The 22149-nt window shown below is 39.3% G+C and overlaps 1 pseudogene; it reads right to left on the reverse strand.

Annotated features, from left to right (window-relative positions):
- On the reverse strand, positions 1–20838 carry LOC127656750 (nuclear exosome regulator NRDE2-like; annotated as a pseudogene).
- Positions 20839–22149: the final 1311 nt, after the last annotated feature.

Consider the following 22149-nt stretch of genomic DNA (forward strand, 5'->3'; position numbering starts at 1 on the left):
GTTCAGAGAATTCTGGTGGTTTTCTGGTAGGCAGCAAAGATTGGAATGCTCTAGTTCCTAGTGCATTATGGGAAGGGTTTTGATGGCTAGTCCTCCAGCAGTATGTCCACCTCCTCCGCGGTCACTCTCAGATGCAACTCCTTCTCAGTCATTAGGTCTAAAACTCCTGTACGTGCTCTGGAAACAGATGCACAGCGTGCATGTACAAACCCTGCAAGTACCCACAGATACTTTTATCTAAACACTCTATGCTGCATTGTATGTAATTGTTAACAACAGTCTGAAATATATAGTTATCTAGCAAGTTTTACACATTATAATGCTGTAGTGTTAGTTACTTCTCAGGTATTTTTTCATCTAAAGGAATTTATAGAACAATAATGACAGGATTGCATCTGCAACATCTGCAGAAGAGAAAGCGACCTTACCTTTACCAAGGGCACTTCTTGTAAAACCTTGTAGAATATTCCACTGCCCCTCTCAGCATTTCCATCAATTTCCTGTGAAACATCCACAGGGCATCAGTACACAATCAAGTGTCTGTTTATTGCTGGGAATTTCTGACCATATCTAAATCATGCTTTGAGGTTTCAACTTTACCATGAAGTTCAGATATATTCTCCACAACAAAGGACAGTGTGCCCCATGTTCTGTGCCTTGGCAGTTTCAAACAGACATTGGATATGGTTGCTGAGGCCATTTTCCAGAAGGGTTGGGAGGGCTTCTCCTGGAAGACCAGACCTTTAGATGAATGAATGAACGTTACATTTATATAGCACATTTCTGACATTACACTCACTTTACACAGTGACATTACACTCGCTTTACACAGTGAACAGGGGACTCTCCTCAACCACCACCACTGCGCAGCATCCACCTGGATGATGCGACGGCAGCCATAGAGCACCAGTACACTCAACACATACCAGCTATTGGTGGAGAGGAGAGAGTAGAATTTTAGAGCCAATTAGTGAATGGAGATTATTAGGAGGCCATAATTAAGAGGGGCCAATGGGGGGAGTTTAGCCAGGACACAGGGGTTACACCCCTACTCTTTACAAGAAGCGATCTAGGATTTTTAATGACCACAGAGAGCAAGGACCTCGGCTTAACATCTCACCCGAAGGGTGAGCACACCCTGCTGGCCTTATTTTATGCTGTATTTATATGCTTTATGGAGCTTAAAAGTTTTGGTACCCGTTCTCTTGCATTGTATGGACCCACAGAGCTGAGATATTCTTCTAAAAACCTTCGTTTGTGTACAGCAGAAGAAAGTAATACACATCAGGGATGGCATGAGGGTGAGAAAATTATGCAAATTTTCATTTTTGGGTGAACTATCCCTTTAAGGAAAAGCAAAACTAAGAGACTAGGGAAAATAAAGCAAAGCAAAGGAAAATATCAGGGAACAGAAAAGGAATAAGCAAGAACAGAAAAGGAAAACAAACAAAAAAGTAGGGCAGGGTACAGTAAAGCAAATGAGAGATAATTTCTCTCTCACCTCTGCACATAGTCCAGCAACAGGTTGAGTCTTTGCTCAGCTGTGACTGCAAACAGTAAGCAATAATGTGAGGGTATCAGTAAGCGCCAGTCTCAGCCGGGAGAGAGGGAATACATTGGTGCTGGCGTGGTGGCGTAGCAGTGCTATGTGCTGGATGGCAACAGACTCCCAGTCTGCAAATGCTTTGGATCTCCTGAATGAGCATTTAGTTACATCTGAATTCACAGTATTAGGAGTCAGTCTTTGTCTGGCTTGGCTGTACACAGCATCAACAGCATCTATTCCCATTGTCAGGTACTGAAAAAGGCCAAAACATGCAACCAGACAGGACATTCTTTGGACCTGCACTCAGCTCAGGTAAAGAGCTCAACAGGGCCCACTCATAGGCCTTTCTGGCCTTCAATATGGCCACTGGGTTGATTTGGCCTGAGAAAGGGGGTGTAGGCTGCACCCTCCATTAATGTATTAAGAATGTAAACAGTTGGGGAGGAAGTGAGGACCGTCTCACTCCTAAAGACCTGCTCTACCACTAACTGGGTATAGAGAAGGCAGAGGTATCATAGGGTGGGGTCATTTAGACTGTTTAGTCATTTAGATCTAATACTTTCAGTGCCTATTCCAGATTACCCAGGATAGTCACCCCAGATTGGCTTACTAACCCCCCATGCACCCCATAACAACCATGCAAATACAGAAGCAATGCAAAAGTAAAAATGACGATTTAAACAACTTTACAGCTCAAACAATAAATTTGTTTTAACAGAATTCGTTTTTTTTTTAAAGAAAAGGAGGGACGAGACAAAATAATTGTTTGTGGTAATAAACATTACACCCCAAATCTTTCTATTTTAGCATAACTTGTTTTGAACCCAGCATATTCCTTTAATGACAATTTGGTGGGGAAAAAGCAAGCGTATCTGTCTGCATCCCACAAGACTACAAGGAACACACACTTCACGACACGCACACTACACGTAAAGCCCCCTTGGATCATCTAGTGATTTTATTGGTCATAAAAACTTTAAATTGCAATATGCAATAGCTATATGATTCTGTGGCAGGGCGGAGGGTGGGGCCGGGTCGTGATTCTACACACCCGGTCCCTTATCAGGCTAATCAGGCCTCCGAGAGGGATAAAGGCTGACTGCGGAGGATAGTGCGGGAGAGAGAGTTCATTTACGGACATGTCCGTCGTGTGTGTTTGTGTCTTTTTAAGTTTATCATTAAAACTATTATTTATATTGTCAAGCCGGTTCTCGCCTCCACCTTTCCATTGAACTACGTTACAGATTCATTTTCAACTCTTTAAATATGACAAAGAATAACTTTTAAATTATGTCACATATCACATTATTCAATGTAAGATGTAAATGGTAAATCGAACTTACTTGTTAAATGTGAGATTTTTTGGAAGTGCTCTTTACTTTATTCCTGAAGGTATTTGTACAAAAGATATACATGATAAGATAAACATTTATCTGTTCTGGTTTGTCCAGCTAGCTTAAAGGCTAATTGGTTAGCCAATTAGCTTAGCATATGCTAGCTTCTTCTGCTCTTCACTTTCATTAAATGTATCCTCACTGTTGCCACCAGGTGATCCGGCAATATGAATACATTTAAAATAACTTTTAATTTGCGGTATTTTACTAACTTTTCATTTTTTTTAATTATTGTTATGGTAAGGTTTATAGTCATGTATAGGTAAAGGGTGAAGGGCTGCTGCAGGACTCCAAAAATGTGGCATCTAACTGATCCAAGACTTAAGGATTTCACTGGTTATTTTGAGGGGACATAACTTGTAGAGGGCTTGTCTTGTAGTAAGTAGTGTTGCAGGAAGCAGACAGACCCCTTTCAGGACATGTGCTAAAATATGTCACAATGCAAAAAATCATTGTAATTGTTTTTATGGTGAAATATGACCAGGACATTTTTAACCCTAATAATACACAGAATCAAGAAATGTAAATAAATGCTTTTTTTTTTTGCTTTCTCATACAGACCTCGAGTTTCTCATACTGCAACCAGCAGAGTGCAATGACAGCTCTCTCCTGCACTGAGATGAGTGTGAGAGTTTGCTCCAGAACATTCCGCGGAAACTCCTCACCTGCCTTACACGACCCCGCCTGCTTCCTGCGGTCACTTAGAAATGTCATGTGACCCACCGCACAGATCCCAGCTGTTGGTAGGTCATAGGAGGTCAGAGGTCGCTCTGAAAAGGGCCTTCTTCAAGGTAGGAGATATCACCCAGTAGTAAGATGGAAGGTGTAGAGAACCAGCCAGAAGGTCCAGCCAGACAAAGAAACTGCAGGAATGACAGCATTCAGCAGAGGTTATAATGTGAGTATATGAGACCATAAGTCTGAGTGGTCGTCCATGACATGCAGAGTCCCTCAAGGTTCAATTCTTGCGCCACTCCTGTTCAACCTGTATATGCTCCCAATGAGCCAAATAATGAGAAAGAACCAAATTGCTTACCACAGCTATGCAGACGACACACAGATCTACTTAGCCCTATCACCTAACGATTACAGCCCCATTGACTCCCTGTGCCAATGCATTGATGAAGTTAACAGTTGGATGTGCCAAAACTTTCTTCAGTTAAACAAGGACAAAACTGAAGTCATTGTGTTTGGAAACAAAGATGACGTTCTCAAGGTGAATGCATACCTTGATGCTAGGGGTCAAACAACTAAAAATCAAGTCAGTAATCTTGGTGTGTCTCTAGAGTCAGACCTTAGTTTCAGTAGTCATGTCAAAGCAATAACTAAATCAGCATACTATCATCTGAAAAATATTGCAAGAATTAGATGCTTTGTTTCCAGTCAAGACCTAGAGAAACTTGTGCATGCTTTCATCACCAGCAGGGTGGATTATTGTAATGGACTCCTCACTGGCCTTCCCAAAAAGACCATAAGACAGTTGCAGCTCATACAGAACTCTGCTGCCAGGATTCTGAGCAGAACCAGAAAATATGAACATATCACACCAGTCCTCAGGTCTTTACACTGGCTCCCAGTTACATTTAGGATTGATTTTAAAGTATTATTACTGGTATATAAATCACTCAATGGGCTAGGACCTCAATATATTGTAGATATGCTCACTGAATATAAACCCAACAGAATACTCAGATCATTAGGATCACATCAGCTAGAAATACCAAGGGTTAACTCTAAGCAAGGAGAGTCTGCTTTTAGCTATTATGCCAGCCGCAGCTGGAACCAGCTTCCAGAAGAGATCAGATGTGCTCCTACAGTAGTCACATTCAAATCCAGACTCAAAACACATCTGTTTAGCTGTGCATTTACTGAATGAGCACTGTGCCACTGTGTGTCCGACTGTTTGTACTGTATTTTATTTTATATTATAAACTGTTTCAATTATTCTTATTTATTTTTTTTTATTCTTATTTTAATCTCTTCTATGTAAAGCACTTTGAATTACCATTGTGTATGAAATTTGCTATATAAATAAACTTGCCTTGCCTTGCCTAGCATCCACTGCAGCTGAAGATTTGGCCTGTCCACACGGATCATAGATGGGCCGATGTCATCAAACAAGACCTGCACAGAGAGAGACAGAGCATAATTCAGATTAAAAGTGCTCATCTTTCACTCATCAGCAAGCCCACACAAAAATTGTACCCAAAACGAGAACACCTGTCATCCATAAAAAAGGGCTGGGCAATATGTAAAAACATTTTTTTAATCTTTATATTTTTCAAAACGATCATGACTTGATATGTTTCATGATTAGATTTTTAAATGTACTGAACTAAACAGTAACTCCAACATGATTCAAATAACATATTTTTATTAATGCAAGACAACCTGGTTAGAGAAATCAACATTCTTTTCATTATAGGAAACATAGGTGTGCAAATAAAATCCACAAAAAAAAAACTGCACCACACAGCATGAACATGAGCAGTTTTTATTCTTTATCTCATTACATGACAAGCAATCCATGTTATCCTATGCAAATTAGTAGGAAAAAGGTATGAGAATAGCCAAACATCAACATGCTTTTGTACCCATTGCCCAAACACAAGCTAGACTGTAGTGCATTATCCAGGATGATGCATGTGTATGGTTTGATCACCTGGCGCCGGTGGAAACACCTATCCTCCTCTATCCTGCTGAAGCATCGAGGCCTCCAGCCCCTTGCTCCCTGATCCTAGGTTCTCCACTGTCCCAAAATGGCTCTAAGAAACACACACACACACACACACACACACACACACACACACACTTGTTGTGTTTCCATGTTTTATGGGGACTTTCCATAGACATAATGGTTTTTAACTGTACAAACTTTATATTCTATCCTCTAAACCCAACCCTACCCCTAAACCTAACCCTCACAGAAAACTTTCTGCATTTTTACATTTTCAAAAAACATAATTTAGTATGATTTATAAGCTGTTTTCCTCATGGGGACCAACAAAATGTCCCCACAAGGTCAAACATTTCGGGTTTTACTATCCTTATGGGGACATTTGGTCCCCCACAAAGTGATAAATTCACGCTCACACTCACACACACACTTCAGTTTTTGTGTGTAACACAACAGCATGTTATTCAGTCAAGGCATTAACAAAGCAAAGGCACAAACCATGTAAGAGTGTGCTCAGCTGAACGATGAATATTGTTCAATTTGAAGTGATCACTCAAAACTTAACTTAGCGCCAAATCTGCTTCACACTGCAGCACCAAAGCAAACCAGCATTGGGAACCGGCTCAGCCAATCACAGCAAGAGAATGGCAGCAGCCAGCCCATTACATTCTGACTGTATGATTAATGCTGCAGTGATGAGGCACTCTGTAAGTTTTGAGGACTGAGCTGTATTATAATAACTCGAGCAGCTTTAAAAACAAACACAACAAAAATATACATCAGAGAAACTCTGAAGTTAAATAGCCTGGCATCTCTCGACATCTCCTTTTGTGTGCCACAACAAGAGGTTGAGTAAATGAAGACACTTCACTTTCCATTTTGGGTGAAATATCCTTATTATTGGAATCCCCCAAAAGTGAAAGCAGAAATTCACAGACCTATAAAAGAATTTAGTTTTTAATGTGGCCAATACAACCAGCTTCCAAATGTATCAAGTTCATGTTGAACTTGTCTTGGACAGAGAGCATTCGAACTCTCTAGGTTTCTGTCTTACTCAGCAGAATGTGTATGTGGCTGTCAACGGGACAGATATTTTGCTGCTAAAGAAAAAAAGTTTTTTTAAAAAGCAACAGTGCATGTGAAAATGCCTCTTCAGCAATTCCTCTGACCTAAAAGGAAACAGACAGAGGGCAGAGCGAACACAGCTTCACATGAACACATAATTCATACACATCTCATGAAACAGTAGAATTAATTGAACTCTAATCATACAAAAAGTTAGTCTACATAATTTTTTAAATGTATAACATTTTTACAAATCAGTAAATCCCATGTTTTATGCTTAATAATTAAATGGCATCATGTGGAAATGCAGAGTTATCTTTTATGCTCTACAGCAGATAATCATATGTTGTTGGTCATCTGCATGTTAAAGAAGTGTCAACATATGTCTGGTGGGCAAGTCTTTCACACTGTCTGGCTTGAAGAAAGTGAAGTCCAGCAAGGCTTGGAGGAGACACACAGCTTTCTCGGTGTGACCAGCCTGCCGCAGGAAATGGACCTGCTGAAGGGAGATCTCTGCCAAAGCAGAGAAAGAGCACAAACTGCCTGTTAGTGTTTTACATTTACGCATTTGGCAGATGCTTTTATCCAAAGCGACTTACAGTGCACTTATTACAGGGACAATCCCCCCGGAGTGCCTTGCTTGACACAATGGTGGTGGCTGTGAGGATCAAACCACCAACCTTCTGATTACCAGTTTACCAGTTATGTGCATTAGACCACTACACCACCACTCCAATTAAATAAAATTGAGTTTGTGAATTTCCTAAATCAGTATAATATTCCAACTTGTAGCAAAAAATAATTTCAACAAAATCAAAGAATTCAAAACAGAGTAACCTAAAGATTGTCCAGTATAATGCTAATCTTTGACACTGCACTGCCACCTTTGATAACAAGAGGGCAGCACAGAGTCAGAAAGCCACTATCTTCTTTGAATAGTTCTGTCAACATCAACCTCATCCTGACTTTCCAAACCCATATGACTTTCTATTCTTGTGAAACACAAAAGGAGAAGTTTAGCAGAATTTTAACACTTATCTTTTTACACAACAAAAGCATATAGTGACTACAGGCTCCTTAAAAGGTCAAAAAGCACCTTAAAAATTGTGATGAAAGTAGTCACCTGTGCGCTAGATTCCAAGTCTTTTGCAGTCACACAACAACTTTTGGTGAAGAACAGAATGAAATATCAGTCTTTGATGAAAATCTTACCCTCACCATCGCTCTTGAATTTTATTCACACTCCTGCATATAAAAATATGCATGAGAACCAATTAGGTTTATAAACATCGACATCAATTCTGGTCCAGCTCTTCTTCATCTGCATTTCTGAATATATGCAAGCACAAAAAAAAATCAGAACTGTGGCATGAGAAAGATTAACAGGAAACAACTTAAATTTCAGCTTGTTCCTCATACAAATCTGTTGAATGGCTTCAGAAAATCAGAATATATTCATATGGACTACTTTCATTTTTGGAGATTGACAGCCCATGCTTACTGTATGCTTTCATTTTATGAAAAAGAGCTGCATCAATATTCTGCTAAATTTCTTTTGTGCTCCACTGAAGAAATAAAGTAATACGGGTATGGAGCATCATTTTAGTTTTTTTACTAACCCTTTCTATGCATCCCTTTAGAGGACAGGGAGGCAATTTATTTTCTGAAATAGTTTTGCATTCCTTCGCAATTATTGTGGGTTCCCTTGCAAAGTGTTATCTTTCCCTTACAAAAAGTAACCTTGGTTTTAATATTGTAACATCATTGGTGTAGAATTGGGGGAGATGGTGGGAAAATAAATTCCCTCCCTGTCCTCTAAGAGGCTCTGTACCCTTTCAACTCAAGCCTTTCGCAAGCTCACTAGATCTCTTAATCTCACAGTCTGGTCCAATCTGTGTAAAAATCATTGCATGTAAGCCCCTGAAAATTTTTGCTACGTTCAGCAAATGTTGGCCCAGGGAATGCTGATCCAAACACAAACATGCAAAACAACAGAACCAATCTATTGAGGTAATTGTTTATTTAGGCTAACTGAGAGCACAAAACAGCCTGGTTCAAAATCTGACCGATGATTAACACACACACTCTGGAGTCACAGAGGTGTCACAAGGAAGCCTAGAACAGTGATGTTTGTGTTCAGAGTCACTATCTGCCTCTCTCTAAACAGATCCATACAATACAATGTCTAAACTAGCTGACAAACAACATGCCAATCCACTTCAAAAACACCACATCTTCACCTTTAACTGCTGCCTGTCAGTCGATCTCTGGCACACACACACACACACACAGACAGAGGGCCACTCCAAAACACACACACACACGCCCAAAATATGACAAAGAGCTGAGGACACTCCAGTGCATAACTTCATTGTAACATTCTGTGATCAGATTTGTCTTTCAAAGACTCAATGAAATAAAAAATTGGAGTTTGTGGCTTTTAGTTCCTGTCTATTTACATCGAGGCCACTTATATGCATTTAAAATGTACAATTATTCTATTCAAGGTAAACAACCAAACATATTGATGACTCATCTTGCACTACACAGCTTTTTGTCCAATCAAATGCTCTCTAGAATGGGAAAGTACCATCTGCCTCTTAATAGCAAGTAGTAAATCATAGATCATGGTTGTGATGTAACTAAAGCAGATTGGCTATTTAAGTAAAAAAAAAAAGAGTGATGTTAGCTTCGATATGTCTCACCCAAACTTCCTGTTTCAATAGAAAATACGTCAACACAGAAAAGAAAACAAGTGATCAAGTGATTTCATGGGGTCTTTGAAAATGTTAATAACACTATCCACATTCAGTATGAGCATCCACGGAGTCAAAAGATGCTAAACGTTAAATGTTTGATGTGTACATTCAACAAGTATCAAATATAATTTTACCCAAAATGTCTTCCTGTGTGCCTGGCAGTGGAGGGTGAGACACCATACTGCCATCCTGAACTGCACTGAGCATGACACTTTCCGTACACACTGTTGACCTCTGACACTGAGAAGGTGCTGAAATGACTCTGCGTGAAGAGGAGATATTTCTTCCATAAGGGGGCACTGTTTGGGAGTACGAATACAAGTTTCTTCTACTCTTTCAGCAGGACTGCAGGCTCCCAGAGTTCTTTGCAAAATGAAACAGGTACACTCTCTGTATATCTTCCTTCAACTAACCAAAAGAACATGCATTATACCTCTCTTTGTTTCAAACTACTGCTGCCCGCATTACAGCATGCTTGCAAATTGAACATCGAACAGTCGAGTATTAAAATCACTACTCGATATATCGCAATAAAATGTTTTCTTTGCGTATTTGTGTGACGTTGGCAACACTGAATTATCCTGCACTTTACTCTGGACCGCTCACCAAATCTCGCAGTTACAATTGAGTCCACTGGGGGCACTGTGGATGTGTTTCATCGAGATGTTGGAGACAAGATGCTGTCTTTGTGTGCTTTGAAGCAAAGCCAAGTGTAGAAATACTTGTAATATTTTAATTTTTATTTAATTCTACTCTATTGATATTTGTTTCTTGTTGGAGTAATGCATACCAATGGACGAGGATCTGCCTTTATGGTGGAGAGAAAATGCTAAACAGTACGAGAAACTCAGAAGCTTATCCGACCAGTATCTGCGTTAAAGTCGGCATGAAAATTCACCCGATCTATTTTTTAAATGCATGTTATTGATCTTATCGTGAACGATTCATCCATGCAGATGTTTTATTTATTTTTTATGGACTACGTAATCTTTAAAATTTCACAACTTGATCTTCTGTTGAAACCACAACTTGATCTTCTGTTGACGAATGCAGGATTCTCCAATCATTTAGTCCGCTTAAACCCTGCCCCATTGTTATTAATACCACAGCTTTCAATCAGTCGCATGTTGGTGAAGACAGTAAGGTGTATTTTAGTCTGTTCTCCTTCAAAACTATCGTTCCTTAACCCAAACTTCCTTTGTTACGGGTCAGCTGGCTTGAATTTACATTTCGAATGAGGAGAAATAACGGTGAAATCGCGGTTGTGTTCGAGACATTTCATGCCTGAATTGCTGAGGAGATCACTAATGAATACAGCTCTTCAGATGCACCAGGAGTTTATTTATAGTTTTGAATGCAGTTATCCTGGGATGCACAGCACGAGTAAGTGTTTTGTGATTCAAAACGTTAAATATGGTTATCTTTTACTCACTCATTTCTCAACGGCTACAGCCTCTTCATAAGCAAAGACCGCGATGTGCGTTTATGTTGTCATATTGATAAATCTCATCATGTTGAGATCGATGATCAATTTCACTGATAACCGGCTCTGACTCAAGCAGCATGGTGGTAAGGGTGTGTCCACTGCAAACTCGCATTTAGATCTGCCTCCGTTCCGCTATGCAATGCCCATATATTCACAATCCAATCAACAACCAATGGATAAACTCAAATCCCGCCCTGTGTTTTTTTTTTCTTGTTCGATAAGCTGTTTCACTCGGAAATACGTCAAAATACGGAAGTAAATTCTGTCTCAACATCCGTTTCATGCAGACTTCAAATATCTGAACTGGGGCAGAGCACATTGTATAAAAAGCTAACTTACACCACTTGTTTTTCCTGAATAACATGTGAAATTATTAAAATGTGGTAGCCTTTATGTAGATTCAGAGTTTATTTATGTGCATTACCCCAATGCCACCATTACGATAATGGTGTCATTAGGGAGCTTCGATGTAAGCTCTGGGAAAGTTTAAATCTTTTTTACTGTTATTTTTAAATCTTATTTTTTAAATGTAATTTTATTAATGCATCATGTTAATTTCATTTTTTCCCCCCAAAAGAAAAGCATAGTTTGTTGAAATTAGCTTCCTTTGAAACAACAACAAATCATAAACTTCACATACGTGTCATACTTGATATTTTTAACTGATACCATTTAATTGTTTATCAGCCTTTTCCACCACCTTAGCTGTTGTACTGACAAAATCGACTATCGTTCAAACTCTAGCCTAGGAATGAGCATTTTGTAGTAATTTTGTAGCCGAGTACTCTAACCAACAAAATCAAAATAAAATTGGATCGATTTCAAAAATATTATTTTACACAATGAAGGAGATGATGGGGGATGTTTCCATATAGTCATATTTTTATTTGCATGCCCACACTCCAATTTAATACACTTGATTATATAATCAAAATAACAAAATATGCATTGAAGTAATATGGATGAATATTGTCAATGCTAATTTTTTAGAGACAGCAAATCCTTACATGATTGTATTTATTTCACCTCTAGATGACGCTGTAATACTGTAGAACCAAGACGTTCTACCTGTAGACTCCTCCAGCACTGGTCACAGAGGAACACGGAGAGGGGGGAAAAAAACCTAAGGGCAATTATAATATATATAGGTTTTTTTTCCATTAACCGATAGTTTCAAAAAGCACCGATTTATCAGTAAAACCGGAATATCGGTCTATAAAAGTGGCACAAAATCCCCTCCATGAAATTTCACTGTACCTTAATTGTGGAATGATCTTCCCAACTCTATCAGAACACCTGAATCACTCTTCAAAAAATGCCAAAAGACACAATTCATGCTTTGGTGTCTCACCTACAACTCTGTACAAGATTATACTTTTGTACATTGCTGATCAATTCTGGGTCCTTCTCATTTCAAGGTTTTCCATGACCGTGGGAACCCTAATATAAGTGTCTGCTAAATGATTACATGTAAATATACCTGAAAGCGTACAAAATCCAGCCACATTTGCATGTCTGTAGGATTCTCCCGCAGCTTCCTGTTAAATTTCTCCACGCAAGCATTAAGTAGGGTGCTGATGCTTCCCTGAGCCTCCACACCCTGCTGATCTCCCTTGACCTCTGGCTGGCCCTTGTCCTCCAGCCACAGATATGTTCCTGGGTCATAGATGCCCAGTAGATTGACCCATGTTACAGGTGCCTGGGTGGATGAGTCTTGTTCCTCAGTGCATGCTGGGAGCTAGATGTAGGAATCAGAGTTGATCTCAGTGCCCTCAGAGAGTGCAGGCAAAGCCGGCTGGGCATCTGAACGCAGCAGCTGACGGGTGGAAGAGGAGAAATAGCGCTCAGGTTTCTTATTTGGGCCCCTGTCGACCCAGCTCATGGCCTGTGTCTTTAAGTCCAATCCGAGGCATGAGCTTCCCTTCCTCTTATATCTTTAAAATGGAAACACATTACATAAGAAAAACTGACTCCCAAAAAGTTAAGACTTTCAGTTGGTGGAGAAACTTGTTGAAACAGCTGCTAGACTTTGGTTGCCAAGGCGTCCCATAATGCCATTCAAAACAAAAAACTTTTCGTAAGCAATATACTGTATACATTTTTAATTGATCAATTATATTACAGTATATGTTTTGTCTGATCTTATTTTTGGAGTGCTCTTAAAAGATTGAAATTGACTGTCTGCTGACCTCACAGCAGATGCACAAGCAAGACTGTCACTAGTGAAAGGCTTGGAACAGTGCACATTATTATGATGTCATCAGTGTTGTCATTACATAATTTTCCTGCAGCTACAGAGTGATTAGTTACTTGGCATTTATGGCTCAGGTCATTAGCCCATAAAATGTGTGCCCAGAATGGAGAGTCCATGAGCAAAGATGGCAGCAAGAAGAAGCAACATACATCCACAAAAAATTTACAAATGCCACGCCCATTGAGTTTGTTTATTAAATAATTTGACAAACTTGATTATGCTTTTAGCTAACAATAAGAATGTAGTACACTAAGCTTTAACATATTTTAGTATGTTGAAATGCATTCTGCAGAATTCTGTCAATTTTCTCCCAAATGAGCACTGAAAATGCCTAAAAAGTCTGCACATTTCATCTGGGCCTGGTGGCAGGTGAAGGACAAAGTAATAACAGGATCTCTCAGGTGATTGTGGGAGGATGAGATAACATGAGAAAGTAGCAGTGAGGAGGCGATTGACGGCAAAGGATTTGTATCCTCATTTGAGCAGCATTTGACTTTCTCAAGAACTGTGCAAGGGTGCACCTCTGCAGAAGACACACTCTCAACGCATGATATGGATCAGCTTTAAAAGAGTCTGTATGGGGGATCTTTGTAAGAAGGGGTTGTCGGGAGAGAGAGACAAAGAGAGAGAGAATCTGAGTGTATTGATTGTGGTCTCTTCAGTTACAGATGGCAGCTCTGACACCAGATTAAAGCTGATAGGAGTTGGTGAACTGCCAGGCATGATATTTGTTGCCTCTGAGCAGCTAATAAACCCTTCACTACAGCCTACAGTGCCAGAGCACTTGGAGTAAATAAGCCCCAGAACAACACTAAAGAGAGTAGGGGTGCAGAACTTTAACTACAGAGCTGCATGCTGATATCAAGGAAACAGGCAGCAAAAGAATAGTGTTAAAAGATTTAGGGTGATTCTATGTGAATAAAATATACAATTTATATAAAAAAATTATAAAATCTCCACTTTCATTTTCACATTCTTCTTATTGTCATTTGGCGATTCACATTCTTTGTGCATATCACCTATTGGGCAGGGAGGAACATTTTTTGTAAAAAAAGACTTTTTATTTTGATCTGTTTCTCACCCACACCTATTATATCGCATCTGAAGATGTATTGTAGATTTAACCACTGGAGTTTTATGGATTACTTTTACACTGCCTTTATGTGCTTTTTGGAGCTTCAAAATGTTGGTAACCATTCACTATTCTTATAAAAATCTTCGTTTGTTTTCTGAAGAAGAAAGACAGTCGTGTAAAATCTGGAATGGCATGAGGGTGAGTAAATTGAAATTTATAGGTAAACTAACCCTTTAATTAAGTAATTTGTTATGCGTTAATGTCTGCAATTAATAGTTGACTATTTAATGTGTTGAAACTATTAATGCAATTAATGCAGTATACATTTTTTTCCACTTCCTGAAACGTCACTAATATTTTTTATTTCCTAGCCCTAATAATAAAAAAAAAAGCGTAAAAGATTTTTTGGACAGTTCAACATTTATTCAGCCCAAAAACGTTTTTAGTCAACATGACACAAGACCCTCTTAGTAATGTAAAGGTGGTAAAATAGAGGAAAAGAAACGATCAATTGCAATTCAGTGTGTAGATATTATGATTTTATTGTATAAAGCAGTCAACGGAAAGGAGGAGGCGAGAACCGGCTTGATTATATAAACAATATTTTAATAATAAACTTAAAACAGAAGACACAAACACACATGGCGGACATGTCTGTAAACTATCTCTCTCTCCCGCACAATCCTCCGCAGTCGGCATTGATTCGGAGGAGGCTTGTTTAGCCTGATAAGGGACCGGGTGTGTATAATGCCCTCCGCCCTGCCACAGATTGCTTAACATGTAAATCAAGAAACTTCATCCTATAATTTTATATTTGATAAAATATTATATCTTTAAAATATATCTTATATATTCTACAGACAGTGACTGTCAAACAGTAGTGGCACATAATCCTAAATAACTTCTTAAATAAATAAATCCTAAATAAATTAGAATTCTATTGGCTCTGAATGAAATAATGTAACAAACATGTGAATTTGATGTGAAAATAAATATATATTATGCGTTTTGTCTTTTTGTCAACAATTTCTAAATAAAACAACTAGTGGGTTTATGGTACATGGGATTAATTGGGTCACTTCCCCTAGATAGCAGGCTTATAGGGATAGTGCACACAAAAATGAAAATTCTGTCTTCATTTACTCACCCTCATGCTATTTCAAACCCATATTACCCTTTTTCTCTTGTGGAACACAAAAGATGTTAAGCAGAATGTTAGTTACTGTTTGTGAAAAAAAGTGGTGATTGAGACTGTCGCTGCCTAAAATCTCCTTTTGTGTTCCAAAGAAGAAACAAATGTCATACAGGTTTGGAACAACATGAGGGTGAGTAAATTATAGGGATGTCATAAAATATCGATTATTGATCAGCATGTTATTTTATTGATATATTTTTGAGGCATCGATATATTAAAATAAGAATCCTAATTTGTGTGCTTTCCAATTCACTCAGTTAGCCTTCTGTTTAATAGTCGGGCTTAATAGCGTTGGGAGATGCTATTATAAGAGGGTGATGTAACATTTACTGAAGCTGGAAGCGGTCAGGAAAGGCACAGATATCACACACACAGGACAAACTGATGCAGCGCAAAAGTCCAAATTTATGAAGGTTTTTGTACTTCTTCAGAAATAACAAAGTGAAGTTGATGAGTTTGCAGGTTAGTGTATGAAACGGGTGCAACCACTATAAGAATTATACATATACACAATATATCATTCAGCAATGGCTAAAGTAAATAATCTTTGTCCTTTGATAATGATTTGGGTACATTTTAATGGAAAACTATGTGAGTTGCGCTCCATGGCACAGCAGAATTTGAGAGTTGGCGATGTGTGCGTACCTTTGTATAAAATAATTGCTTAAAATGTTGGAATGCGCCATGTTGTCTGCTAGACACATCTGGTGCGCGACTACCTTTAATATACCCTGATGATCGCACTTTACCAAAGTGTTGAGAAATATGTTTGAAAAGACAAAATCTATTGTGCAACAAGTAGCCCTATTTATATCTAAAAAATTATGTCTATATATATCGATAATCTTCTAGAAAATGTTCTGACTATCAATGCGTGAAAAAGGCATTAATCCCAAGCCTAGTAAATAATGATAGACTTTTCATTGTTGGGTGAACTTTTCCTTTAAGGCTAAAATTACCTACAAAACAAAGTTTAAATGAAGTCTCATTATGCAGATTGAGGTGAATTAATTGCAGAAAATGTTATGAACATTTTAATACAGTGCATGCCTTGCACTAAAAAATGGTGTGTGCGCCAAAGGCAGGTAAAAACAAATATGATGCTATTGAAGGTGAAACATAGAAGATTTAATGTAGATTTTTATGTGGCAAACAGAGGCTGGGGATGTAAAAGCAGCTCAAAGAGACAGATGACCATAGTACACACCACATCTCACTCTCTCTCTCTCTCACACACACACACAAACACACACACACGCACACACAAGCACAGTCGCAGTATTCCCCTGCATTATGGAGAATCTGGCACCTGCTGCAGCTGAGACTGGCTGACCTTCAGAGAGCCAAAGAAAGAATGTAAGAGGAGAGCATCTGTATATGTGAGACAAACACAGAGAAAGTGATTCAAGTAAAGTTACCTGGCTATGTCTCCCCTATAAAGGGGATTTGTATTCCCAGTTGGCACAGTCAGCTCTCCTGTTGATACAGAGTGGGAGTCTGGAGGTCATCCAGCCACATAAATGTCCCGCTCACCTGAACATGAGCTTCCTGACTGCAATCAAGAGGACGAAAACAAGGACATTATAACACAAATGCAAACACCATCAGCATTCAACGCAGGGTTAAAAGTGTTTTATGGACTGTTTAGAAAAGTGGTGAAAGATCTGTGCATTTCAAAAAAGACAGGCACTAACTACCAAACAGAAACTCTGCAGAAAGTTTAATTACTTAGTATGCCGTGGCCTGGGTAGCTCAGTGAGCAAAAACGCTGACTACCAACCCTGGAGATGCGAGTTCAAATCCAGGGTGTGCTGAGTGACTCCAGCCAGGTCTCCTAAGCTACCCTCCTCGTGGTTGCTATAATGCGGTTCGCTCTTAGTGAGGCGCGTGGTGAGTTGTGCGTGGATACCGCGGAGAATAATGTGAAGCCTCCACACGTGCCATGTCTCCGCGGTAATGCACTCAACCAGCCACGTGATAAGATGTGCGGATTGACGATCTCAGATGCGGAGGCAACTGAGGTTCAGTATCTGCCACCTGGATTGAGGAGAGTCACTATGCCACCACGAGGACTTAGAGCACATTGGGAATTGGGCATTCCAAATTGGGGAGAAAAATAAATAAATAAAAAATATCAAAATGTACTTAACAAGTCTTTAACAATAATGTTAATATGTTCCTTTAAAAATCCTTTTATCCAAATAACTAGATGAGATGAGGTGATGTGATGTGTGTTTTACTTTAATAGATATGTTCAGTAATCTAAAAAAAATCACTGTCACACATAAAAAGCCAGTTGGGTGATGAAGGGAATTTATTGAGTCAGTAAATGCACTGCACTTTAGAGATCAGATGACCTTGTGTCTGCTGGAACCTCAGCCTCTGCTCTTGCTCTCTCTGTGGCATACTGGTGAGTCTTCAAGGCATCTTCTGTGCTCAAGCTCTGATTACTCAGCCATTCTGGATGTGCAGGAGCTGAGAGGAGAAACAATCAATTAAATCAAATTAGCTCTGCTGGCCTCAAAGAACTGAATAAATCAGTCAGTCATGACAGCCTGTCCAAATGAACCAAACATCAGAGGAGCGCATCTGATGTGAAACGCTGTTGGTTCAAAAGGGCTGATTCCCTTATGCAATGAAAAAGTCTGCAGATAGTCTGGGAAGGAGCCAGATGCGTTGCTGACCTGGCCGATATTCTGCACAAATTCTTCACGGCAGCAGAGGTGATCTGCACGCAAGAGCAGTTTGTTCTTTTCTACTGTACTGCTCGATGTGCAAACAGTCCTTTCCCAATAATTTGATATTGATTAGTCAGGATGTGTGTCTTCATCTATCTTATTAACTGTTTAAAGATCAGAACAACTCATATAGAAAACCTGACAGATTACAGTGAGTTGAACTGCAGTCAAATCCATAAAAGAGATATAAACACATTTCACATAACACATCTATTTACAGCAGATGGTAATATGTATATGATCTGAATAGAAAATAAATCTGTGCTAGTTTACACAATAACATTGTTTTTTAAAGGACAAAATAGTACACAATTGTTTTATAGGCTTCAAAATAATAAATTCACATTTTAAAATAATATCTATATGAGACTGTTTTTATTTTAAAGTGGGGAGCATGACATATTTTTGCAGAGCCACTATGTAGATCATTAAGAAGTGGTTAAGGACTCACTATAATGTAAGCATGAGAGGCTTGTGTTCTACTATAGTACTTTAATTTCTGTTGCATTTAACAGTAGAAGAAATCTGCTACACATTTTGTTAGTTAATCAAATGCAGTACCGGGGCGTATTGTTGCAGTACATCTACAACACCCAGTTATTTATAACCAGTTGTAAGAAAAAATTAACATAACTGCCAGTTTTCCTATTACACTGAGACTTCTTTCAAAAGTTATCTTTTATTGATGAAACATCAAGCTCACATGACCTGATTCTATGTGGAGCTTGTAGTAGATAAATTATCTTTTATTGTTGCTATTTTAGTTCAAGCCGAGATAGTTTTGACCGCTTTTATCTCGGATGAGCCGTTAATGTCTGATATATCTCAGCGCAAAAGGGGAACCGAGCCATGCTGCTGAAAATAGAACAAAACAGACGCGCGTCGATTATGTCATCCAACTGCGACCTAACAGCATGGGCTTTAGAGGTTGTATTTTGAGGGAAATCATAATATCAATTTATCATCTATTTTGATTAAAACATTTCTAAATTCACACTTTTGTGCGATTTAGAAGCTTATTTTACGGCTGGACAAGAACAGAAAGACACGAAATTTCAAATAATTTAATAGTTTTTAAAAAGTTCTCTAAGATGATGTATCTAGCAAAATTTGGATTTATAAATGTATTATTCGAGCTTATCCATATAGCATGCTGATTTATTTATTTCCTTTTCAAAAAATTCATCAAGTCATGTTTTTTCACGTTTGCATTAATAATAATTTATTTAATATTTATATTCTAAATTACCTTTATTTGGGGGTAAATATTGATATGTGATTAATTCGTTATCGGCACTAAATTGCATTGATCGATAGCCGTAAATATGACCAATTTGAACTTACCCAAAGCTGCTTCAATTGAAAAGATGGAGCAAAATGTCATAATTCTTTATTGGTCCATATGTAAAGTTGAAGGACCCATAAAAAAATAACTGGTACCATTAGATTTATTTAAACTTTGCATTTTGATAGTCCAGTGCACTGGTGGTTTGAGCTCACCCTTTAAAAAGACAGCTAGCAGTATTCAATTGGGCATTGTAATTACTGTCACACCTTGCATTCACAAGGCAATGACAGAGACTCAAAAAGAGCTTTATTGCCAAATACACACATACACGTTGTCTTTGGGAATAGAAGATTTTCAGTGCAGTGGGAATACAACAAGGCTAAAATACCAATAAAAAAACAAGACATTTATTTAAAAGAAATGCAGTCGTGTAACACAGGCCTACATAACATTTATATAACAGTAATGTGTATATGTAAAATAATTAAAAGTTGCCCAGCCTGCCCGAGAGCATTAAAAGATGACTGCAGAGTTGACTGACTTGCCTTGAAAGGGACTTTGATATATCAACCAAGTACACTGATAAACAAGTGCAAGTGACTGCCCTACAAAAGAGACGGGGCCATTGTGAAAGCCGAAACGAAACGCGTTGCTGATGACCCACTCATAGAGTATGTGTGATTCCGGCCTGAAACGGCAAGGCTTGTGGGGTGCTCCTGGTCAGCTGTGGTCCGAGGAAGGTCAATCTACAAACCGGCGACAGTTCGAAACCGACAGACGGTCTACTGTGGCACAAGTCACAACATTTTTTAATGATGGTTAAGGAAGGAATATGTCATAACACACAGTGCATCGCAGCTGCAGACCAGTCAGAGTGCCATGATGAACCCTGTCCACCGTTGAAAGCACCTACAATGGCCAAACTTGTGTCAGAACTGGACCTTGCAGCAGTGGAAGAAGGTTGCCTGGTTTGATGAGTTCCATTTACTTTTACATCGCATGGACAGCTGTGTACGTGTGCGCCATTTACCTGGGGAAGTGATGTACCAGGATGCACTGTGGGATGACGACAAGGCAGTGTGATGCTTTGGGCAATATTCAGCTGGGAACCCCTGGATCTGGCCATTCATGTGGACGTCAATTTGACGTGCCACCTAGGAACATGGATGAAGAGTTCAAGGTGTTGCCCTGGCCTCCAAATTCCACAGATCTCAATCCGATTGAGCATCTGTGGGATGTGCTGGACCAACAAGTCCAATCCACGGCAGCTCCACCTCGCAACTTACAGGACTTGAAGGATCTGCTGCTATGTCTGGGTGCCAGATACCACTGGACACCTTCATGGGTCTTGTAGAGTCCATACCTCGGCAGGTCGGCACTGTTTGGGCGGCACTCGAAAGTATACTTCGGATGTGTGCGTTGCGGATCCCTCTGCACAGAGTATGTGTGAAGCAAACTGCATCATCAGCACAGCTGTTCAACTTGACCGTGCAGTGCCTAGATTTTCTGTGCACAGCGTCTGCACTTGCACTGGCCATTGATTGTACTAAAAGAGCTCAAAGCAGTTGTAGTGCGCATGCATTGAATGTGTTCCTATATGTTCGTATAAAAGTATACTCACAAAGGCAATGCGGTAGACCAGGCGTGAGGTGATCTGGTACGTGCAAAAACAAAGTACACCTGGGCCTTAGGCACACTACAACTATTTTGTGACACTCTTTTAGTAGAGTCAATGGCCAGCTCAGACGACGCACACAGACAAGGACCGCGTGCACGAGTCGAGAAAATCTAGGTGGTGTGCAGTCAAGCGGCTGTGCTTATGATGCAATTTGCATCACACATACGTACGCGGAGGGATTCGCAAAACGCACACTGGAAATATAGTTTGGCGTTTAACCGATGTTTTCTGAACGCACATTCTGCGCATGCGCCTTGAATTTTTTGCACTAATTATTGGGTCCACAAGGTGACAGCAATCACAGTTGAGTCGTTGTTATCATGAAGATGCGCTAAAAGAAGATGTAATCGCCAATAAATAACAGGAGACAAAGGTGGAAACAACAACAGTGGATGTTCACGTCAAGAGTGCATGTGTGAGGAGGTCAGGAGAGACCTGCATATGTATATGAAGGAGATGAAGGAATAAAGACATATTTATGGGTCTAAACTTTAAAGATAAATAGTCCCTTCTCTCATAGCAGTTGTAGCGTGCATGTGCCAATCACCTATGTATGCGCACAGTGAAATGAAGTATACTTTAAAGGCTAAAGGCCCAGGTTTTTCTGCATTCCGTGTTTGATCGAGCCTGGTCGACCACGTTTAGAAAAGATGTTGTTATATTCCTTCAGACTCAAGTTTTTCAAATGCAGATATCTCCTGACCTCCTCGCACACACGTGTTCTTGATGTGCACATCCACTGTTTCGGTTTCCACCTTCGTCTTCTGTTTAGTGGCGATGACATCTTCTAGTGATTCTTCCTGACAGCAACATCTTAAATGTGATTGTTGCCACCTTGTGAACCCACTTATTATTAATTCCAGTTGCAGACTGCACATTCATAGTAAGTGCTGTTAGAAAACAGTGCTCGAGCACTCTGCTGAATGCGAAATTTGCATCTGACTAAAGTATACTTTGGGCTTAATGAGCCTATGTTCTGATAGTGAGGGTAAGT

The sequence above is a fragment of the Xyrauchen texanus genome, chromosome 16, assembly GCF_025860055.1.
Source record: "Xyrauchen texanus isolate HMW12.3.18 chromosome 16, RBS_HiC_50CHRs, whole genome shotgun sequence".
Taxonomy (NCBI): Eukaryota; Metazoa; Chordata; class Actinopteri; order Cypriniformes; family Catostomidae; genus Xyrauchen; species Xyrauchen texanus.